The sequence below is a fragment of the Xenopus tropicalis genome, chromosome 8, assembly GCF_000004195.4.
Source record: "Xenopus tropicalis strain Nigerian chromosome 8, UCB_Xtro_10.0, whole genome shotgun sequence".
NCBI lineage: Eukaryota > Metazoa > Chordata > Amphibia > Anura > Pipidae > Xenopus > Xenopus tropicalis.
This window is the reverse complement of record NC_030684.2, coordinates 49,000,933-49,024,982: the sequence shown is the minus strand read 5'-3', so window position 1 is coordinate 49,024,982 and position 24,050 is coordinate 49,000,933. Positions and strand designations below refer to the sequence as shown.

Here is a 24,050-nt window from a genome sequence, read left to right as displayed (position 1 = left end):
TTTACCCAGTTTCATTTTTACACTGAACTGTTCCTTTAAGGTATACTGGAAATTCACTCACAGAATAACACTTACTTCCAAATGCAGCAGGTTATGTTTGGGAATAGTCCCCTTTAGGCTGGCCGCTAAGCACTGTGCATTTAGTATAACTCAATCTCAGTTTCTCCCACCTCCTCTTCCTCCCACTTCTTCTTCCTTTTCCCCCTATCTGTAAGATGAAAGGATTTAGCTTGTACTTTCCTGCAAGAGCTGAGTCACACCAGAAATGAATTTAAAACGAATCATATACAGAATAATGCCATTACATGTGAAACACTCAAATCTTTTCATCAGCTCGAGCTTCCTGTGAGGTCACCCAGAAAGGCTAATTCAACTTAAACAATTTTTTTTCCTCAAAAGATAACAATTTTGGCATTACAAAAAAAAATGAGGTCAAGTAAAATACTTTGTATTACGGTAAAATATGAAATTTGACATCACTGACAAAGAGAGTGATCATAATTTAAAGACTATACTAATAATATATAAATAAGCAATTCATTTATACTGTTCATTTATGAGTATTTCGGTAACTTTTGTGGGTGCTGGACAACTGGCCTGGTACAAGTAGTACTTTAGTATTACTGCTACTATCAGTAACAATAAAAAAGCAACAATCATTTCCTATTGGTGGTAATTTCCTATTGAATAGTCCTGGACCTGTTGTTATTACACAGGAACACATAAGCATGTGTTTTTGGGCCATTATTGCAGTTACAGGGTTACCCGCAATTCTGTTGAGTGCATGCACAGTATAGAAGCAGCCAGAAAATGTCTGTACTGTACATGTGCCAAAAATGAAAGTCTGACTTTGGTGCAGGGGATACCTGGGTAGGTAGGAAAAACATGGCAACTTTCCGCACTACTGAAAAATAGTTTGGGCGGGTGAGTTTTTCACAAAAGAGGAGCACTGTCTTGGTGATGAAGATAAGCAATAAAAGTCATTGGGGGTTGCAAAATGAAATTGACTCCCTGGTGATTCTACCTTTCCTTGTCCTTTATGGTGGAAATATACCTTTCCGCCACTCAAATGTTTCTGGACTTCAACTTCCAGAATTCTACAGTGTTAAATTATGGGTTAAAGGAGAAAGAAAGGTAAAAACGAAGTAAGCTGTCAAGCAGTAAGCAGTCTGTCAAAATATTTCTTGTGTCTGTAATTCATGTACACAAGAAAAAGGGAAAGTTGTGCTCAACCACTAAATTGTAAACCATTAGGTGGGGGTGCAATGAGGTTGTGACCACAAAATACATATAAACAACCGCAAAAAATGTAGAAATAGGACATTAGGACATTTCTGTGCATTCAGCTACTAAGAAATGCCTTCCCTCCCCACCCCAAAAAGAGGGATTGTTTGTCCGTACATTGCAATATACTTCAAGCTGGCCAACTACGTCAAAGTCATCCCTTCTGGCCAGTCCTACACTAACTGACCTATATAAGTAATTTAAGATTAGTACTGAGCAAAGGGACTAAGTTTTACCTGCAACATGTTTGCTTATAAGGTTAAAATAATCCCTCTTTTTGGGGTGGGGAGGGAAGGCATTTCTTAGTAGCTGAATGCACAGAAATGTCCTAATGTCCTATTTCTACATATTGATAATGGGTGAGTGCAGAGGATTTTTTGCGGTTGTTTATCTGTAATTCATGTGCCAGAGACATGCAGTTCTCTGCTCTCATATCTCTCCTGCTCCCCCCTCCCTCAAGAATGCTAAGAACTCACTCCCCCCCTTAGGAATGTGGATCTGAGCCAATCAGCAGGAAGCTGACTCATAGGGGCACATTTACTAACCCACGAACGGGCCGAATGCGTCCGATTGCGTTTTTTTCATAATGATTGGTATTTTGCGATTTTTTCGGAAAATTATCGCGACTTTTTCGTTACCAATACGATTTTTGCGAAAAAACGCGAGTTTTTCGTAGCCATTCCGAAAGTTGTGATTTTTTCGTAGCGTTAAAAATTCGCAACTTTCGGAATGGCTACGAAAAACTCACGTTTTTTCACGCAAATCGTATTGGTAACGAAAAAGTCGCGATAATTTCCGAAAAGTCGTAAAGGCGCCGAAAAAATCGCAAAAAATACGAAAAAGTCGCAAAATGTTCGTTTTCCAATCGGAATTCTTCCAATTCGGTCGGAATTCGTGTCTTAGTAAATCAGCCCCTTAGTCTTACTAACTGAGCATGTTCACTTGGTCTGGGTGTCTGTGCAGGAGTGAGGCATTATGGGAACTTTCTTTACACAGCTCAGCGTTTTTCTTCCTGTTTGGCTTCTGATCATCTGAACAGGTGAAATATGGGGAGACTTAAGGGCACTATTGAGAGAACTGAAGGTATGCCTGCAGCTTGAGATTAACTCTATTAGCCTTTCCTTCTCTTTTAAATTATGATTGCAGCTTTAGTTAAGGAAACAAAGAGATGGATTCTTAAAACTACATTGTCCCACAGAACCTTTTGTGCTCCAGACCAGAGGCTTAGCTGATAGACAAAGAAAATTGGCATAGAAATCTCAATATGTTTTAATATTTAGCTGACTGGTAGTTAAATTGAGCTCTGGTAGGGGTGAGTCAAATTGAAGAATATTATTTTATGTGTATGGGATAACAAAAACAACAAATTGAATTGAAAGCATGATCTCATATTATGAGTCTACAGTACAGATTCGCTTCCTAATCATATTAGCACTACAATTATTGGGGACAGTTCAAGGTACATAATGTTCTTTATTAACCCTGCCAAGTAATCTTGTATTTATAAATATATATATCTCTGGCAACCTTGAAATGTAAGTTCTTAAGGCACCTGCAAGGAACATTAGTGAAGAATCTTAGTTCCTCATTGGGCTAAAGAAAAATAAACTTTACCAACTTTTTTTCCAATTTGGAGTTTTAGTGCTAAAAGTGGCTCAAAAACAGTTGCAAATTTTCAAAATTTACTATACAGCAAAATGGCTAAAAGTACAAATCTGACACATTGCCCCCTCCTGTGAAAGCCCCGTCGAGAGGTCATTAAGCCTATGATATTATTTATAAAGTCTGCTTCTAGCCACATAACAGGCCATACGCCAGTACTCTGCAAATCTTAGCCAATAAGAGAGCCACTTAAAACTCAAGAGATTCTCTTTTACCATTGTGGAAATCTTCATGTGCTTAGTACAGCTAGTAAACCAAACAAACCTGACTCTACCTAATCAAGAAAAAAAGACAAATATCTCAAAAAGGGGACCATAATAATTGTATGTAATAAGCAGGCATCTGCCAAAAACATTTTCTACTGTTAAAATGAATGCAGGTTTTTTTTTGGATAATATTAAGGAACCTATATCTGAGTGTATCTAAAATGCATTGCTGATGCTGACAACTTGTTTAGTTAGACCTGTTTTCCCTGCATGATTATGTTATATTCCAAGGTAACAATTGAATATGCTACAGGCATTGTCACAGCTGCCCCTACAGGCATTGCCTCTGAACTTTGCCAGAAATAGAAAGCACACAGCTCTCCGTCCCTCTGTCATTGGTAGTACTGTAGTACAGTGAATAACAAGTGCTCAGGGTACAGAACATTCCTATAACTAGCCTTACAGGTCAACCACTCAGCTGTCAACTGCAGCAACCTGTCAGCTGACCTCCATTTATATGAGTCAGGAAGTCCCTGGGACCTGTCCATCTCACTGTCCCATTCTTCCGTGATTACCAGGGTTTATTTCCCTGATGTAACAGTATTCTTGCTTCATCAACACACATTTTTAAACCTATTTAATACCTGTGTTCCTTTGCTCCAATAATTACTTTATATATATAATGATATTCTGATACAGAGAATAATCAAAACATTATACTTCCTCCAGAGAACAGTGATCAGTATCCTCACCACTAATTAAAAGGTGAGTGAATAATACCAGGCCTGAACTGTCATCCTGTGGATTCTGCCAGAGGGGCTGCTGTAAGATGCCATAGACAGTCACTGTTCGGGCCTCTGTGTAATTTTTAATGTGTGGACCTATTTTGAATACCAGTTCTGAACTGAACTGTTCCAAGCCTTATTTCCCCCCATGCAGGACCTGTGAGTATCTTGAAGGAGGTGTGGAGCACTATAATGCACACATTTTTCTGAATAATTAGACTTCATTTTTCTACAGACATTACAGCATTTAATTAGCCGTTTTTATATTCAACATTCTTCACAATTACGTTTGTATAAAACAGTGTAGAACTAACACAATATTTACAGCAGAGTATCCATACCAAAATCAAGGCTACCATCAGCCTGCCCTGGAGCATCTCTTGCATCCTTTCTACCAGTCTTAGCAGACAAAGATCCATTCCCTGCTGTGACCAACCCCAAGCATTTACCTTTGCTCCCTTTGGGAACTAAGAATGCCAATCCATACATACATACATACAACATGAAAGGAAATCACCTGATACAGGCTGTAACTTGTAGCTCAGCTGTGAACCCCTTAGTTCCATGTGAAAATTTTCCATATAATTTTTTACCTATTCACCCCTCACTAGGTTTATTATAATTTATTATAAGATCTATGGTCATAATTAGCGCAACAATAATTTAAATGAAAAAATAATTAGAATTTTTATTTGTCAAGTCAGTTAGTAGGCATGACACTGCTTTCTCTCAGCCGACACTGCCCACTTTGCTTCTCTAAACTTCAGCCTCTTGGTTACTGTTTCTTCCCCTTCATACTTCCCATTTTGCGGGGACATATAAGGCCACACTCCAGACTTACCAATGCTTACCTACCCTTGCCCAGATAAAGCCCACACAATTTAATGCCTGCAATTTAGTGCTGGCATGTCCATTTGAGAGCTAGGTCATACCCTTTGCCACCCTTTGTCAATTCCTGCCTAAAATTGCAAAGTCTAGTGGGAATAACAGTCTATATTTATTTAGCTGTCTGAGCCAGGAGTTCTCAACCTATAGGAGCCAAAACTTTGCCCCTCTGCTGTTTATGGCGGGTTTCCATTTCATACATTAATAGTTCGATCTTCAATAGGAAAAAGTAATAAAATAGTGTATCATTATTTTTAGGGCCCTTGAGGAAAATGTTAACAAAAACATTTATCTGAGCCAAACATTTACACCACAGCACCCTGGAACCATTTAAAATACAGTACCCAGTGCAGTCACCCACCTGAAATGTCCTGCATGTGCAACATAGGTCGATCAGAAACATGGGCCAATCACAAAAAAGCTAAGCAGGGGCTATGGGTGTTGACCACCACAGTGCAAAACATTGATAATGCTTTGCCTAATGCAGACAATGGGGGCATGGCAGTCCTCCCGGCCCTCTAATTGTCTGTCTAAGGAGCTGTCTGAGTGCCATGTTTGGGGGAAATTGGCAACATGGGAGCCTTATGTTTATATGAGGAACAGCTGTAGCACAGTACAAAGGAGCTTTTCTAAATATGCCATAGAGCTAAAAACACCTTAACTGCAATGTAACTTATATCCATTTTGACTCTCAATGCATCAGGCAATTTTTTTGGTGCAAAATTGAAAAACCCCAGAAATATTTGTAAATGGGGTGTGTTTCTAGTGCACAATCCCAATGAAGTCCTTTTGTCAATCCCACATATTTTGTTGTTGAGACCATTGTAAATGTGGCTGTCTCAAGATCTAGTTATTTGTGCTTCTGCCTTTCTTTCTTGCTGATTTCTTTTTTTTTCTTTATATTTTTTTTCTCACAAATGTGTCTTAATTTCTTTCTGTACATAGGAAGTGCTGCTGTGGAAATAAACACCCTACCTATGCAAACACTTTCACACCTCTGTCTCACTGTTACATCTGGCTGAGTTGTATGTATCATCCTATCAGTACTTATTTTGTTATAAAGGCTGCTCGCTCACTCTCTTTTGACCAACTTTTCATTTGTACTTTACAAAAAAACATAAGAAAAATAAGCTGCCTTTTCAGAATGGTTATGGGTTATAGGTCTCAGGCACTTGGGCTGTTTTGACTGCGGTACTCTTGTTGAGAATAACAGCAAATCAAAAAACCTTTTAATTGTCTGTCACTATTCCCATAGCTAAGCACTGAAAACCCCAAGGCCATAGGCACAGCGTTTCGCATGCTTTTTTAAGGAAGTCGTGACAAGCAATTAAGGGTGCTATGAAAGTAGTTGTTCTCTGCAAGAGCGCTGTGTGCCATAACCTTTAAATGTGCAGGGATAGATAGTGCATATGGGAAAAAAGCAAGTGAGGAGTATAAAACATTAAATTGACCTGTGAATGGGGAGTTTTAACCTATGCTGAAAAAAACATACAAAAAGAAATGCTGTTAAATGCATTGTAATAGCTAGTGTTAGACGTGAGAATGCATTGAACATTGTGTACAGTGCATCTAGGGCAGAGGAAAAGTGCCAAGGTTTTATATATATTATAAATATATATATATATATATAGGACGTACAGTGGCACAGCGGTTAGAATTGCTGCCACTAAATTGCTGGGACCTAAACCTGATGAAGACTATGGCACTGTCCTTCATGTTAGGTAACTTAGAAACCCCCCATTATCTAAAGCACTGCACCATAGCACTAGGTAACACTATTCTGAACAATGCACCACTCTAGGACCTTGCTTGTTCTTAACTGAACTCGGACTTTACAACTCTAGCTAGAGCATGCATTACATCAGACTTGATGTGTTGGCGGAGGAGGAGTTAACCATGCCAACTTCACACACAGAACAGATAACTTGGGCACCAGTGGTTCTTAAACAACTTTATTCACTAAATCTCACACATTCTTTTCTGTGGTACAGGGTCAGACTGGCAGGCCCTGCCGGCCCAGACGTGATCCCCGGAGCTCCTGACGCCCACTGTTCTCCCACCCCTGGCACACCCAAAAGTAATTATATTATACAAGGGCTCAGGGGAGAGGGTTGGCAGGCAGCAGGGGTCCCTTGGAGTGTGCAGGGGCCCCTGGGGTGGCAAACCCTGGTGGGTCCTGCACCCCCAGTTCGACCTGCTGATGGTACAATATTCATGGCCTCTGGCTTCTCTACTAACTTACAACATAACTGACCACTTTTAAAATTCTCCGCACCAAATCTCCAGCCTCAAACCCCCTTTAAGGCACTCCCCCAGTTACTATGAGCTAATTTAATTAATTGAAAATGAAGATACAGTAAGTTATTTAGTATCGATTTAATATTGATTTTAACATCTAAATAGTGCCCTGTGGCTGGCCAACACACAATAAAAACATAAAACCATTTAAATATTCCATAGGCTCCTTGTATCTTAATATCACTTGATAAATAAATTGTTAGTAGAAAAATTTCATTGTTACAGAAACTGATCTTAAATATAGACATTTATAGTCCAAGATGCAATTGACCTAAAAATAGCAGCACTTATAGCCAAAATAAAAAATTATTCTCAAGTACTCAAGCCTGATTTGCAGAAATCAAAAAGTCAGAGCAATAGTTCATGAAAGTTAGCAGCAATTCCAATCTATAGTGTATAGCAGAGGAACCCAACCTTTCTTACTCATGAGCCACAGTCAAATGTAAAAAGACTTGGAGAGCAACACAAGCATCATAAAAGTTCATGGAGGTGCCAAATAAGGGCTAAGATTGGCTATTAGGGAGCCTCTATGCACGCTATCAGCTTACAGGGGGCTTTATTTGGTAGTAAATCTTGTTTTTATTCAACCAAAACTTCCAACCAAGTCAGGAATTCATAAATAACTACCTGGTTTGGGGGCACTGAGAGCAACATCCAAGGGCTTGGTGAGCAACATGTTTCCCCCAAACCACTGGCTGGGGATCACTGATGTATAGCTTTGCCCCCGTTTATGTGACCGGGTGGATACCGAGGAGTCTATAGATATAAACAGATATGTTAATTTGTTTATTAACATCATTACTAACCCATGGGTATTGACATCTGTAGAGTGGCAACTGTGAACGATCCATATCGCTTACTGTATTTTCAGCTTTTCCACTTAAAAAGGTAGATACAGATACAAGTGACAAAAGCAGCTACTTGTCTCTAGTTCTTTAGAGTGGCAGGTCTTTAAAGTGACAGGGCATCCTAAACCGGAAAAAGAAAACATGGCGGTCAAAAAGCCACAACCCACTACTTGCGACAGAGCTCTACAAATAAGCAAGTCAGTGTGATATATCCTTAAATGGAACTTTCTGGTTTCTTTATTTGTAGGATCTAGAGCTCTGACACGTGGCTGTGGCTTTCTGATCACCATGTTTTTTTGAATGGAGCCAAATAAATCTCCACTGAATTTCCACAATAAGCTTTTTGCATCTCAAACACCAAAGCTAATTTTCAGGAGTAGGTATAAAACAAATGTTATAGTAAGTCATCGGCAGTGAGACATAGCACAGTGTTGCTATTTCCCAACCCACACACTATGGGCATAGTATGGGCTATCATTCAGTTTTCTCTTAAAAATGACTATGTGACTACTGCCGCGGAGGTATTACCTTGGGACAATGCTATGTGCATTTATCCACTCTTATCCTCCTTTACTGGCTTTTATTATTCAAATATTTTACCTTTCTTTTAGAGACTGGTACTTTGTTTCAGTAGTATTGTAGCATTTATTCTTTTTTATGCCCCATATATTCCTGCTCTTTCTCACATTTTCAAACAACTTTATTGAGCTGTTTTCAATATTAGTCATAAAGGCAGCTATTATTTTTCTATGCTCACTTGATTCTGCCATAGCATTGGTTAATGTTGGATTTTTAAAATACATTCCTAATTCTGTGTCAGGTATAAATAATTCAAAGGTCTAGCATCAGTTTTTTCGTAAAAACAAAAATGTTAAGCTATAGGTGCAATAAGAGGCTAGATGTTTATGGACAATATATATATTAAGAAGGATCAGCACACCAACATATGTGAATAGTGTTAATTATTTCCCTGTGCATACCCAAGATAAAATAGCACTACTCACATATGTTGGTGTGCTGATCCGCCTTGATATATAATATTTCTTTATGTCAAGCAAGATGACATGGTCAAGCAGTTTAAAACCAGTTTACATATTCTTATTATAAAGGCTTTTTATTTACTATCCCATCCTTCAAGACAGAAAGAGCTCAGACCATGGAATACTAGAAAGAGCTACATTTTTGTTGGTTTGTTGGCAGAATAAAAATACCAAACATGAGTATATAACATGAATGGCATCTTTGTATGGGAAACCCTCCCCATGCAGATGCTCTCTCCATTTTTACAGGACTGGTTTATATAGGGATACAAGAGAAATAGGGCTAATTTATGTGTGCCCCAGAGGCAAGTGCCAGACCACTTAAAGGTCAAGCCTAATTGGCGCAAGTAATGAAATTTAATTGTGGTAATTCTAATGTTAGCAAAGGGCAAGGCATTGTCAGAAGAATCCTCACCTGCAGCAGCGTATTTTTTCCGTGGGCAACAAATCCCCGTTTGTCATTGCCCTGGCCCATCCCAGAGATCAAGATTCATGTTTCCTTATTTATATGGTGAGCAGAGAGCTTCTACAGCACACACAACTCCAGAACTTCATGGAGGACAATTCTGAACATTTTGTCCAGATGCAAATGCTCGCAGTTGTCCCTTCATTTATACTTTAATTATTTACTTATTCTATAATGGCAATTGCCTGTGCAGTGCACTTGTGGATCAGGCCACTGTTACTTGGAAAAGCAGCAGGCAGTATTTCTGAGAAACAACCAGCTGAGCCCCATGTGCAACCTCTCCCAAGGAAAACTATTCTACAACATGGGACCTGTTATCCAGAATGTTAGGGACCTTAGGTTTTCTGGATAAAACATCTTTCTGAATTTTGGATCTCCATACCTTAAAGGAGAAGGAAAGATAAAAACTAAGAAAGCTTTATTAGAACCGTTTATGAAATACAGCCATAAGCACTCACAGAAATGCTGCACTGAGTTATCTATGAAAAAAAACATAGGATTTCTTGTCTCCTTTTTTGTAAACATGTTCTTAGGGTATCTGACTTCCTCTCTCAGAAAAATTCTTCATTCACAGAGTCTGTGCAGTACTCTCCTCTCTCTGCTCTCCTCCTCTCCCCCCGCCATAAGAATTCATAAAACTCACTCCCCCCACCCTTAAGAATGTGTAATCTGAGCTATAATAGCTAGAGCTACAGCAGGAAGCTATGAAGACCAACCTAAAATGGCAGCTGCAATCTTAAACATACAGAGAAAGCTTCTTGGGCTCTTTACTCGGGTATGGTAATGCTTCCTGCAAAATAAATATAGTGTTCTAGGTGGCACTAATGTGGCAAATCTATTGGCAGTAAAATGCCAATATGACTTTCCTTCTCCTTTAAGTCTGCTAAAAATCATTTAAACATTAAATAAACCCAATAAGATTGCCGCCAATAAGGATTCACTATATCTTAGCTGGGATCAAGTACAAGCTACTGTTTCATTATTTAAAATAGCCTTTCTGTAATTCAGAGCTTTCTGGATACATAAATGCAGTAAATATGGCAGTCTGTATTTAGTGTTACAGCTACTGAAGCCTATACACAGTTAACACAATAGCATTTCCATTGTATTTATGTTCATAAACTTTTATATAGGAGAAAAAAGTTTCTCCTTTCAACAGTGTTACATTACATAGCTTAACACACACATGCTATTAACTACCTTGAGTAAACAGGAAGCATTAAATATGCATTTCAGTTGGTTAAAAGGGAATGTACCTTGTAAATCATTTAAGTTTGTTTTTTTTTTTTTTTCAGGGACATCAGCATTGTATATTGATTGCTCCTACCCAGCGGTAATATATGAAAGTGGAGTCTACATTATTGCATTAAAAGCCCTCGCACATCATTGGCTAGATTTACATATTAAGCAGGCCACCGAGATGCTAATCTTTCTATTTTATGTGCAGCTGCAATCATTAGTCAGACGCCGGATGCCTGGGAAATTTCCAAAGCATTTCGGAGGGTTGTAAAATGTTAGCTTCAAAGAGATAACAGAGAAGGGCTTATGTCTACGGTTTATGATGTGCTGTACTTAACTTCAACAGATAAATCTTATGCTTCCAAGCAAGGTGCTTTCAAATATTCTAAATACATTGTTTGCTCCTCGGTTATATATATATATATATATATATAGGTTATATACCTACAGAGCACAAAAGATTTGTAGCAAGAAACTTTTGCACTGAGTTTCTTCCCGCAGTGCCTTCATAAGAAATATGCCCTGCATCTGCACCATGGACGCTGCTACTAAAGCTTAATACAAGCTCGAGTACTAAGTACTTCATATACATTTATACAATTTATCTGGCTGTCAAGAAATGGCAAATATTTCAGCCACAGTCTTTTTTTGTAGAAATGGTTTCATGAGTGTAGAGGACGAGTCTCTGGTGCCCTGATATCTATCGGGCAGGTTTATTGTCCCGTTGGTGAGGATTGCCTCGGCATGTTTATGCGGCCCTCTCCCAATGTCCTTGCATTATAGTTACATAGTTACATAGAGTTAAAAAAAGACCATAGTCCATCAAGTTCAACCCTTCCAAGTAAACCCAGCACACATAAACCTATATTTACCTATATATACACTCACATACATAAACTATATATACAACCACTAATACTAACTGTAGATATTAGTATCACAATAGCCTTGGATACTATGCTTGGTCAAGAACTCATCCAGGCCCCTCTTAAAGGCATTAACAGAATCTGCTATTACAACATTTTTATGGGAAAAAAGAACATCCCCCATCTGCCTATAATCCCCTCTAATGTACTTGTACAGAGCAATCCTGTCCCCTCGCAAGCGCCTCTTTTCCAGAGAAAACAACCCCAACCTCGACAGTCTAACCTCATAGTTTAAATCTTCCATCCCCTTAACCAGTTTAGTTGCACGTCTCTGCACTTTCTCCAGCTCATTAATATCCTTCTTAAGGACTGGAGCCCAAAACTGCACTGCATACTGCATTATGATCAAGCCTGGACTGGGATTTGAAAGAGGCCCTGGTATTTCAAGTACACAGAGGTCCAAACAGCCCCCACCAGCCCAATAAATAGTGAATGTCTATTACATCTTACAGCAGCCCCTCTGGTATTTGCCAGAACCCACAGATTGCCATCCTGGCCTGATGAATTTGCAGTGTATTATAAAAAGCACAATAACTTTGGACAGTATCTAGCATGGTGAACTTTGTGTATGTGAGCTTGTTCATGAAATAACACTTGATTATGAACAATTGCCTGAGCGGGGAATCTTATACATGAGACTTTAAAACCTTTACCAGGAGTGGGGTTCGAACCCACGCGGACATATATCCATTGGATCTTAAGTCCAACGCCTTAACCACTCGGCCATCCTGGTTGGGTACAGCTAGTATTCATCTGCATAGCAAGCCCTGATTTGAGTATTTAACATTGAGCAAAACATTGTAAATAAATAGATTTAAATGAGTTTTAAGATTCATATGATGATTTGTTCCAGTAATTAATCTTTAGCCCAATCAACACCTACAAAACATTTTGGAATTTGTCCATCTTCCAAAGTTATTTCTCACTTCATTGTTTTTCACATGGATTAGGCTACACCTGATTCCATATGTTTTGGATCTTAATAAATACTACATTCATTTCAACAGCAACACTCATTTCAATAGCAAGTTTCTTCTCAACCCTATCTTGTGCCTTAAGATCACATGACTTTAAGGGTTCTGTATGATTGAACACAAAGCATTCAATCAAATCAAATCTTCAGTAAAAGATCTGGGATTCCAATTTAAAAACTGAATTGTCAACAAGATCATTCAAAGATATTGCATCCTTTACAAAATTTGAAAATCTACAGTTGGAAAATGTTTCGATAAATCTCTTATCAGTTTCACAGTAACTGCATTATAAGCCCTGCACATTCTTACCAAGAATTGGTTTTTTTGGGGACATTAAATCTAAAGTTGCATTGGAAAGTTGGTAAGCTATGAATCTGTATTAATTTACCTTAAAGGAGAAGGAAAGGTAAAAATAACCTCCTTTAATATTCAACACTTGTGGCTGAAGAGTTTGTGGTGTATTATAAAAAGCACCTTAACTATGGATAGTATATAGCAGTGATCCCCAACCAGTGGCTCAGGTTGCATAGTGTGCATAGAGGCTGCCTAATAGCCAATCACAGCCCTTATTTGGCACCTCCATGAACTTTTATGGTGCTTGTGTTGCTCTCCAAGTCTTTTTACATTTGACTGTGGCTCATGAGTAAGAAAGGTTGGGGACCCCTGGTATATAGCATGGTAAACTTTGCTTATGTGAGTTTGTTGATGAAATAACACTTAAAAAGCATTTGCACTGAAACAGGTGATTATGAACAGTTTTCCAACTGGGAAGTCTTATATATGAGACTCTAAAACTCTCACCAGGAGGTGGGTTTGAACCCACATCCATTAGATCTTGAGACCGCACCTTAACCATGCAATCATTGTGGTGCAGCCAGCCAAATTAAATCCCAAGTCCTACATTGACTATACTTCATTGAGCTCAGTGTTTCAAAGTGTGCGACATTTGAAAACAAATACTTTCTTGCAACTATCCAGCGCTTTAAATTGGCAAGAGTTTGTTTCATTAATTAGTATTCAGCCCAATCAACACCAGAAAAACATTTTGGAATTTGCCCATATTCCAAAGTGATTTCTCACTTCATATTTAACATTGGATCTAGCATGGTGAACTTTGCTTATGTGAGTTTGTACAGGTATGGGATCCCTTATCCGGAAACCCGTTATCCAGAAAGCTCCGAATTACGGAATGCCCGTCTCCTATAGACTCCATTTTAATCAAATAATTCTGAATTTTAAAACTGATTTCCTTTTTCTCTGTAATAATAAAACAGTACCTTGTAATTGATCCCAACTAAGATATAAATAATCCTTATTGGATGCAAAACAATCCCATAGGGTTTAATTAATGTGTTATTGATTCTTTAGTAGACTTAATTTATAGAGATCCAAATTACGGAAAGACCCCTTATCCGGAATACCCTTGGTCCCGAGCATTCTGGATAACGGGTCCTATACCTGTATATGAAATAATATTGGCCCTGGGGCCAAACAATCGAATTATAATGATGGCCCGATGCAGTCCCCATTCCGACTAGACTTACTAACCTGCCCTATCGAGATCTGGCCGATTTTATGCCAGATATCGGTCAGGCAGGCCCGTCGGAAGTGCCCATACACGGGCCGATTAGCTGCCGAATCGGTCCAAGGGGGCCTTTATATATGAGATGTTAAAACCCTTTCCAGGAGTGGGGTTTGAACCCATGCGGATATACATCAATCGGATCTTAAGCCCAACGCCTTAACTACTCGGCCATTCTGGTTGGGTACACTCAGTGTCCAACTTGATACCAAGCCCTAATTTGAATATTTAACATTGTTTAAATTGTAATTGCCTTAGCTCTAATTCTCCCTTAGCTAATGTAAACATCAGAGGGAGAAGTAATAATCTCCGCTGCATGCTGGCTAATGCGCGTAGCTTGTCGGGTAAATTAGGGGAGCTGCAAGCTATTGCATGTATTGAAAATTATGATTTAATAGGTATCACTGAGACCTGGTGGGATGATAAATGCGACTGGGCTGTGAATTTAAATGGGTATACACTTTTTAGGAGGGACAGAGAGATTAAAAAGGGTGGAGGGGTTTGTCTTTACGTAAAGTCAGACTTAAAGCCATGTAATAAAGACATTACCAATGAAAACGTCGAATCTCTTTGGGTAGAAATTTCAGTAGGGCTGAAGGTCACAAAGAAAATGATCATTGGTGTATGTTATAAACCACCCCGTATAGATGAGGGGGATGAGGCCCAGCTATTGTTGCAAATGGAGGAGGCTTCAAAACTGGGTCAAGTTGTTGTTATGGGGGACTTTAATTATCCGGACATTGACTGGAGTAATGGGGTGGCTAAGTCAGAAAAAGCTAGTAGGTTTGTAAATATGCTAAATGACAACTTTTTATTTCAGGCAGTTCAAGAACCCACTAGGAATGACGCTATTTTGGACCTGGTGATTTCTAATAATAATGAACTTATCTCTAACATTTGTGTGGGTGAGCATTTGGGGAACAGTGATCACAACATGGTCTCCTTTGAGATAATGCTGCAGAGACAGCGCTATAAGGGAGTAACTAAAACACTCAATTTTAGACGTGCAGACTTTGCCAGTATAAGGGCATCTCTGCAATGTGTCAACTGGGAAAGGCTTTTCATGGGGTTAGACACAGAAGGAAAATGGAACATCTTTAAAACATTGCTTTGTAGGTATACGCAACAGTATATCCCCCTAGTAAGCAAGGAGAGGCATCGCAAAGCAAAACCTTTATGGCTGAATAAAAGTGTTATTGTCGAGGTTGGTAAGAAAAAACGTGCTTTTAGGGCATTCAAGTTAGCTGGGACAGCAGAAACTTTCATCAGGTACAAGGAAGCAAATAAAGCATGCAAAAAAGCTATCAGGCAAGCTAAAATAGAGATGGAAAGGGATATTGCTGCTAGGAGTAAAAAGAATCCAAAATTATTTTTTAATTATGTGAATAGTAAAAAAATGAAGCAAGAAGGGGTGGGAACTTTATTATCACGGGGGGGTACGTTGGTTGATGAAAACGGGGAAAAAGCTGAAATTTTGAACTCTTATTTTTCATCTGTCTATACATCTGAGGAGCCAGATAATGAAGGCTTCCCTTGTAATATGCCCAGTTCTAGTAATTTAGCTACTGACGCATGGGTCACTCGGGAGGAAATTCAAAAGAGACTTGAACATGTAAAGGTAAACAAAGGTCCAGGGCCGGATGGGATTCATCCCAGGGTATTAAATGAGCTGAGCGCTGTGATTGCCAAACCTCTTCACTTAATTTTTCAGGATTCATTGAGGTCTGGCATGGTGCCAAGAGACTGGCGGATTGCTAATGTGGTGCCGTTATTTAAAAAGGGATCCCGTTCTCAGCCTGAAAACTATAGGCCTGTTAGTCTGACATCAGTAGTAGGAAAACTTTTGGAAGGGGTAATAAGGGATAGGGTACTTGAATACATTGCAGTTCACAATACTATTAGTTTGTGCCAGCATGGTTTTATGCGTAACAGATCTTGCCAGACTAATTTAGTTGCCTTTTATGAGGAGGTGAGTAGGAACCTTGATGCTGGAATGGCAGTTGATGTCATCTACTTGGACTTTGCTAAAGCGTTTGATACAGTACCTCACAGAAGGTTAATGATCAAATTAAGGAATATTGGCCTAGAACATAATATTTGTAATTGGATAGAGAACTGGCTGAAGGATAGAGTACAAAGAGTGGTTGTAAATGGAACATTTTCTAATTGGACCAGTGTGGTTAGTGGAGTACCGCAGGGGTCAGTCCTTGGGCCTTTGCTGTTTAACTTGTTTATTAATGACCTGGAGGTGGGCATAGACAGTATTGTTTCTATTTTTGCTGATGACACAAAATTGTGCAAAACTATAAGTTCCATGCAGGATGCTGCCGCTTTGCAGAGCGATTTGACAAAATTAGATAACTGGGCAGCAAACTGGAAAATGAGGTTCAATGTTGATAAGTGCAAAGTTATGCACTTTGGTAGAAATAATATAAACGCAAACTATCTACTGAATGGTAGTGTGTTGGGGGTTTCCTTAATGGAGAAGGATCTAGGGGTTTTTGTTGATAACAAGTTGTCTAATTCCAGGCAGTGTCATTCTGTGGCTACTAAAGCAAATAAAGTGCTGTCTTGTATAAAAAAGGGCATTGACTCAAGGGATGAGAACATAATTTTGCCCCTTTATAGGTCCCTGGTAAGGCCTCACCTTGAGTATGCAGTGCAGTTTTGGGCTCCAGTCCTTAAGAAGGATATTAATGAGCTGGAGAGAGTGCAGAGACGTGCAACTAAACTGGTTAAGGGGATGGAAGATTTAAACTATGAGGTTAGACTGTCGAGGTTGGGGTTGTTTTCTCTGGAAAAGAGGCGCTTGCGAGGGGACATGATTACTCTGTACAAGTACATTAGAGGGGATTATAGGCAGTTGGGGGATGTTCTTTTTTCCCATAAAAACAATCAACGCACCAGAGGTCACCCCTTTAGATTAGAGGAACGGAGCTTCCATTTGAAGCAGCGTAGGTGGTTTTTCACGGTGAGGGCAGTGAGGTTATGGAATGCCCTTCCTAGTGATGTGGTAATGGCAGATTCTGTTAATGCCTTTAAGAGGGGCCTGGATGAGTTCTTGATCAATCAGAATATCCAAGGCTATTGTGATACTAATATCTACAGTTAGTACTAGTGGTTGTATTTATAGTTTATGTATGTGAGTATAGATTGGTAGGTGTGGGTTAGGTGTGCTGGGTTTACTTGGATGGGTTGAACTTGATGGACACAGGTCTTTTTTCAACCCTATGTAACTATGTAACTATGTAACTATGTAAATAAATAGATGCTTTCAACTAACCCATGCTTTAGGCTGAAGACACACGGAGCTACTAGTACCAGCTACTTTTTTGCGGCTACATAACGCCAGAAAATCCCCTGCCATAGACAATGCTGAGAATTGCCTTTGCTAAAACACATGCAGAGACAATTATCAGTAAATAATCAGCATTTTAGTAGCCACAACAAGTAACTAGTAGTTCAGTGTGTCTTCAACCTTAAATGTACATGAGTTTAAGGATTTTTATGTTGATTTTTAAAGTAGTTAATATTCAGCCCAATCAACACCTGCAAAACATTTTGGAATTTGCCCATATTGTAAAGTGATTTCTCACTTCATTGTTTCTCACATGGATTAGGATACACCTGATTCCATATGTTTTGGATCTTAACAAATACTATATCCTTGGCAATACACTCACTTCAATAGCAAGTTTTCTTTTAACCCTACCTTGCACATTCAGTTTTGAGCAAAATCCCCTCCAAAATTAGCAAAATCTGAAAAAAATAATTGCTGCCACATAATCTGTGCTTTAACATCACGTGACTAAAGGATTCGGTATGACTGAACATAAAGCATTTGATCAAATCAAATCTTCAATAAAACATCTAGGATTCATCAAATTTAAAAACTGAATTCTCAGAGACCTTTACAGAGGTGCCAAACCCCTCGAAAATGTTGGGAGTGTCCTGATTCCCACCCTGCCCAGTCTCCCGGCGCAATTTAAAATCCCCTGGTTGTGAACTGCGGTTAAAGTGGCATAATTTGGCACTTTGCGCATGTGCATAATGTCACTTTCCCCCATGCATGCATGCGAGCGCAATACTGACTTCCACTCAGTGGCCCAATAAGAGCCTGGAAAATGAACTTCCAGGGTTAATACCTTTATAAGATATTGTATCCTTTCCAAAAGTTGGAAAATGTTTGCGTAAACCACAAATTGCTAAATCTCTTATTAATTTCACGGTAACTGCACTATAAGCCCTGCCCACTCTTACCAAGGCATGATTCTTTTTGGGTTGCATTGGAACACTGGTAAGTTATGACTTTGTATTTATTTCCATTAATTTTCAGAATTTGTGGCCAGGCCTGGACTTGGATAAAAAATGGGCCCTGGCATTTCAACAACACAGAGGCCCAAACAGCCCCCAATTAGCCCAATAAATAGTGACTGTCTATGGCATCTTACTGTTATGGCAACCCCTCTGGCATTTGCCAGAATCCACAGATTGCCAGTCCAGACCTGCTTGTGACTATGGATAGTATCTAGCATGGTGAACTTTGCTTATGTGAGTTTGATCATGAAATAACGCTTTAAAAGCATTTGCACTGAAGCAGGTGATTATGCACAGTTGCTCAAGTGGGGAGTCTTATATATATATAGGACACATAGATGGCGAATTGAGCAAGATATGCTTGTTTGGCTCATTTTGGCTCGTTGTCAGAGCATGCTCTCAATCGGTGTTTCCTCACCACTGACACCCCTCTGGAACTCAGACCCCTGGGAGTGTGTGGGGGCCAAAACGGGGACCTCTTTGGAGGGGATCCTGGGGCAGCAGCCCTGGTGGGCCCTGCACCCCCAAGTCCAACCCTGCAAGGCATTCAGTTTGCTTATTTAAAAACGGAGAAGCAGCCAGACCCAGATGAGAAACATGTATATCCACTTCTCTCAGCCCTGTGTTTTTCCATCAGGCTGAGGGAAGTGGATCTGCTTTCATATGGTGCTTGTGTGCCTGCACTGAAAACTACAGAATCTGCTTCGGGCGGTAGTGATGTGCAGACCAGCCCATAATCCATGGGTGGGTTCAGGCCGAACCTCTGCAAAACATTTTGGCGGGCAGTTGGGTTCGGGTTGAGCTCTTCTGCTTGCACTCCCATGCCGCGACCTTACACCACGGCTTCCGGGTCCACTTCTCTCCTGATGGAAAATGTATGGCTGAGGGAAGTGGATCTTTGCTTTGTGTGACTTCACCCTTAGTTGTCACAGATTCGTGTGCTACTCCATAAGCTGAAAATCTCTGGTAGAGGGTGCATCCCGTGTCCCATGAGCCTTACACTATTCCCCTCTAAAATGGACAAGTCTAAGTGACACTTTTGTGATGTTGTTCAACTCATTGCAGCCACAAACTTTGAAACGTCTTCTTCTTTTATTCTGCTCATCTTGCCAAAACAAGTGCCTGAAGCAGATCATGCATTTCACGTCCGCACTGCAAGGCATCCATTTAGAGATTTGTGCAGCGGTGAGAAAAAAACAGATCTTGTCACTTTGGTGCAATTGTTGACACCACAAAACTTGTCTGTTGTTGAAATCTGTGAAAGACAAACTGTAACAGTTTCCTTTTGCAAATCAGCCAGGTCGCTTGGTATCAGGAGGAATGAGTGCTTGTTTTATTACAGGAGGGGTGATAATGCTAGTTAAAGATAAGAACTGATACAGAAAAAACACACAATTAGTTTTAGTGTGCATTACAATTACAGATGATGTAAGATGAATATTCTATGTGCCACTCCCTCCTGGGTCAGGATTTGCAACTTTTTTTTTTTCATCACATATGTACATAACTGTTTGTATCTCAGTGGGACCAATCAGATACTCAGAAAGTGGCTCTAATGTATATATGTATATATATGTATATATATGGCTCTAATGTATAGCCTTACATCAGCATTTTCATTTACTATAACATACTCAGTAAAATGTGTTGGATTTCTTCTGTGCAAGCAATGCTGTTACCTATAATAAATAGGGGTTGTTAAGGGGTATTTAAAGGAGAAGGAAAAGTAAAAACTAAGTAAGCTTTATCAGAAAGGTATCCTTTTTTGTGAACATGCTCTTCAGGAAGCTACCAGGACCAAGCTAAAATGGCAGCTGCTATTGGAGGGAGCTTCTAGGGCTCTTTACTCAGGTATAGTAAAGCTTTCTGCTGAATAAATATAGTGTTCTATTCACTTATGTGGCAAATCTATGGCAGTAAAATGCCAAAAAGACTTTCCTTTATCTGACATTTTTGGAAACAGTTCTCAGAAGAGTTGTAAGTATAGAAAAGCATTGCCATATCAGCCTGTTGGTCATAGTTCCAATAATCTAGGACAGCAAAATAAAAGTGTTAATGTTAATACGCTGTGTTAACCTACAGATTGCCCTTTCACTAGCATTTAGGAAAGCAATTAGACATTCTCCCCAACCCTACTGCAAACATGTTAATTTACCTGTATTTCTGTAAGTATCCTAATTTAAGCCCCTTACTCTGTCAGTAATTTACACCAAATCCTTACGTACCTGCTTCACTGAAATGCATATAAACATCAACCAAAACACAATGAAGCAGCTGAGCAAAGAGTGTAATTGGGGGTGGGCTGGGGAGGAACAGGGGCGTGATCAGGATAGATCAGCAACATGGCTAGGGGGCAGTACTGACAGAGCCAATTTGCCCCCAGATCAGTTCTGATTGAGGTTGGAATCAACCTGAATCAGAGGGTGAAAAATATATTTATACTTACAATTCAAGTCTTAAGATCATTAAAGAATAAGTTCAAAAGCACTAGACCAGGTACAGACCTCTCCTGAAAAAATCTTTTGCACAGCACATTACTATTTAAAATCTAAGCAAATCAGATCTACTGCAACCCGAAGACCTAGGTTTCTGATCACTCCCTCATATAAGGTAATTGGATTTTTCAAGCAGAATCTATTTTGCATTGAAGCTTATAATATCAGGACCTAAAATGTGTTCATACATATTATTTCTTAATTTTCTTTTTAAAGTCTGTCCTACCACAGCCACCAAACATGAGCAATTTTGATGTAGTATAGAAAGAATTTTTGGTTGAATACTTTAGTGATGAATAAACTGGAATTCCAGATAAACTCTGGAACAGACAATATTAACAGACCAGCCAATCAGATGCTTTGTTTTGGTTTTCTAACTGTTGAAATCCAGTTGCTGATTGATTTCCCTGGGCAACATCACCGTTAGTGATAAGCAAATCTGTCTCATTTCGCTTTGCCATAAAATTTGCAAAACGTTTTTGTTCCATGTTTCTTTTTGTCGCCCGCTTCTATTTTTTGTCACCCATGCTTATTTGACGCGACCACGCCCAATTAGCCGCTGGAAATTTTCACGAAAGTTCCACAAAACAATTTGCCAAATGCGAAATGCAGAAATTCGCTGTGAATCCATGCCTGACGAAAAAAATTGCTCATCACTAATCACCGGTAATGATAAATAAACCCCTAAGACTGTCGCTCTAACTTGCAAGAGATCCTGGGGTTAGGCTTGCCACCCGGCCTGTATGTTACTGGCCTAGACAATAAAACATATCTGGAGTAATAACCCTATCTGAGGTAATAACACCTTTCTTCCCCCTCATTGCAGCCTAAGCTGCTCAGCTAGCTGGCCTACACCTATCTCTTACCAACTAAGGTGAGCTCAACCAAAGCTGCCCTAACAACCAGGCTCTCAGCTGAGGTAATGGTCCTTAGGTCCTTGTCTTCAAAAATTCACCATTTCACCAGCCAAGGAGGACTGGACTAACCACTCATTTCCTTATATGGACTTCACAAGGCAATACCCTCATGATTGACACTGAGGGATGCCTACTTTTAGAACCTTCTACCAAACGGCATTCCCTGTTCCAAGGTGTCACCTAGTTGCTAAAACACATAACAACAATAAACTACTATAATACAATTTAGCTGAGAATCCATGCCTGGTGAAAAAATTAGCTCAACACTATTGATTTCTTTATATAATCTGTTATAATTTGTTAAAAATTCTGTACCTTTTCTGAAATAATCAAGTTCCTCTGCAATAATCCCCTCTCAGCATTCTGTCTCTCTACATGCAGCTTTGTGTTGGAGTTGGTTAATTTGAAAGACAACCAGTTCCAATACAAAGTCTATCAAGGGATCTGAGCATCACTCCACAGAATAGAATGTGAATAGAATTCTTTTCAGCAATCTGTCTCTCTACATACAGGACTTGGAGTCAGATTTTGATTGACTAGTCAAATACATTGGCATGTACTTCCTTTGCCCAGACTTTGTATTGGAGCAGTGTTTCAAAATGACCAACTTAAAGCTGCATGTAGAGAGACAGATTGTTGAGAGGGGGATACTGCTTAAAGCAGTTTCAATCTATAAAAATACTTTTCATGACAGTCGGTAAAATGTTTACAAATAGGGGAAACGCTGAACTGCTGGGAATCCTTTTGGAATCCCCACTTCAGTATTTGTTCCAGTTGCCCCTTATTCCTCTAACTTTGCACACAGGTTCAGGCTTGCAGAATGGGCGTAGTGTGATAACACTATTAGCTAGGTGCAAGCTATTTCTGGGAAGATTTCTAAGTTTGAGTGTGTTTTTTCTTGTTAAGGAAACACATTTGATAAAATCCCCTACGTAGGAGGTTTATTTGCACTCCGCTAGCCCAGCTTGTGCACTGTACAACATATAGAAAAACTATATTACAGTAAAGAGGGGCAAACACTATGCACCACTGTAAGAAAGTCTGCCATGTGAAGTGTAACTATAACTTACTGTATAATAGGCAATGTATTCAAATGTGGGAATAATAAGAATGTCCACTATGCTCACAGGTTTTCACGGTTGCTTTAGACTTCCTACTGCTAGATACTGTCACCACATCAATGTTTATATATTCTCTGTTTTGCACATATATGTGAATGTATATTTAATACAGGGACCTCCATGGTATTTTAAAACATGGGACAGGAATGTGCATGCTTGGAGATTAGTGATGTGCGGGCCTGTTTGTTCGCAGGTCGGAAAATGTGGGGCAACCTTGGCACAACATTTGCAGGTTACGGGTGGGTTAGAGTTGAGCTTTTCCATCTGCTCTCCCTACCCGCAACCTTGCACTGCTGGTTTCCGGCAGTGTGACCTAAAACATAACAACCCTACCTGACCCAGCTAGTCCTCTTTATTTATAGCATACCACCTGCCCTCCGATGGCATCATAGAAGGGGCGAAGTGGCCCCTTTTGTGATGCCATCGAAGGGCAGGTCGAGTGCTATAAATAAAGGGGACTAGCTGGGTTGGGTAGGCTTCAGCCTGGGAGCGGTTGGGTTAGGGTACTGTTTAAGTTGACTCGCACATCGCTAAACTGCATATTACATCACTAGTACAGGTATAGGATCTGTTATCTGAAATGCTTGGGATCTTGGGTTTTCCAGATAAGGTGTATTTCCATAATTTGGATCATTATATCTTAAATTTGCTACAAATCATTTAAACATGAAATAAACCCAATAAGATTGTTTTGCCTCCAATATGGATTTATGCAGACTACTAACAACAAGGTACTTTTCTTTATTATTACAGAGAAAAAATAAATAATTTATGTAAACTCTGAGGGAGATGGCCTTCCCATAGTTTGGGAACTTTCCGGTATCACAATAAGGGATCCCATACCTGTACTGGGGCTTTTGGGTCTGAATAGCTATTTCTTGTGCTGTCAGTCATTTTGGAGGGAAGACGGGGACAATATTAGCAACCTATTCCATTTTTTAATGTGCCTTTACATTTATGCCAGAATGTTTTTGTACCTATGAATACGTGTGGATCCTTGAATAA

General features: G+C 39.5%; 1 non-coding gene across 1 annotated transcript; it reads right to left on the bottom strand.

The window, feature by feature from the left end:
- Window positions 1-12,289: 12,289 nt before the first annotated feature.
- Window positions 12,290-12,372, bottom strand: trnal-uaa. Its single transcript has one exon. It is a non-coding gene; the product is annotated as a tRNA-Leu (tRNA).
- Window positions 12,373-24,050: the final 11,678 nt, after the last annotated feature.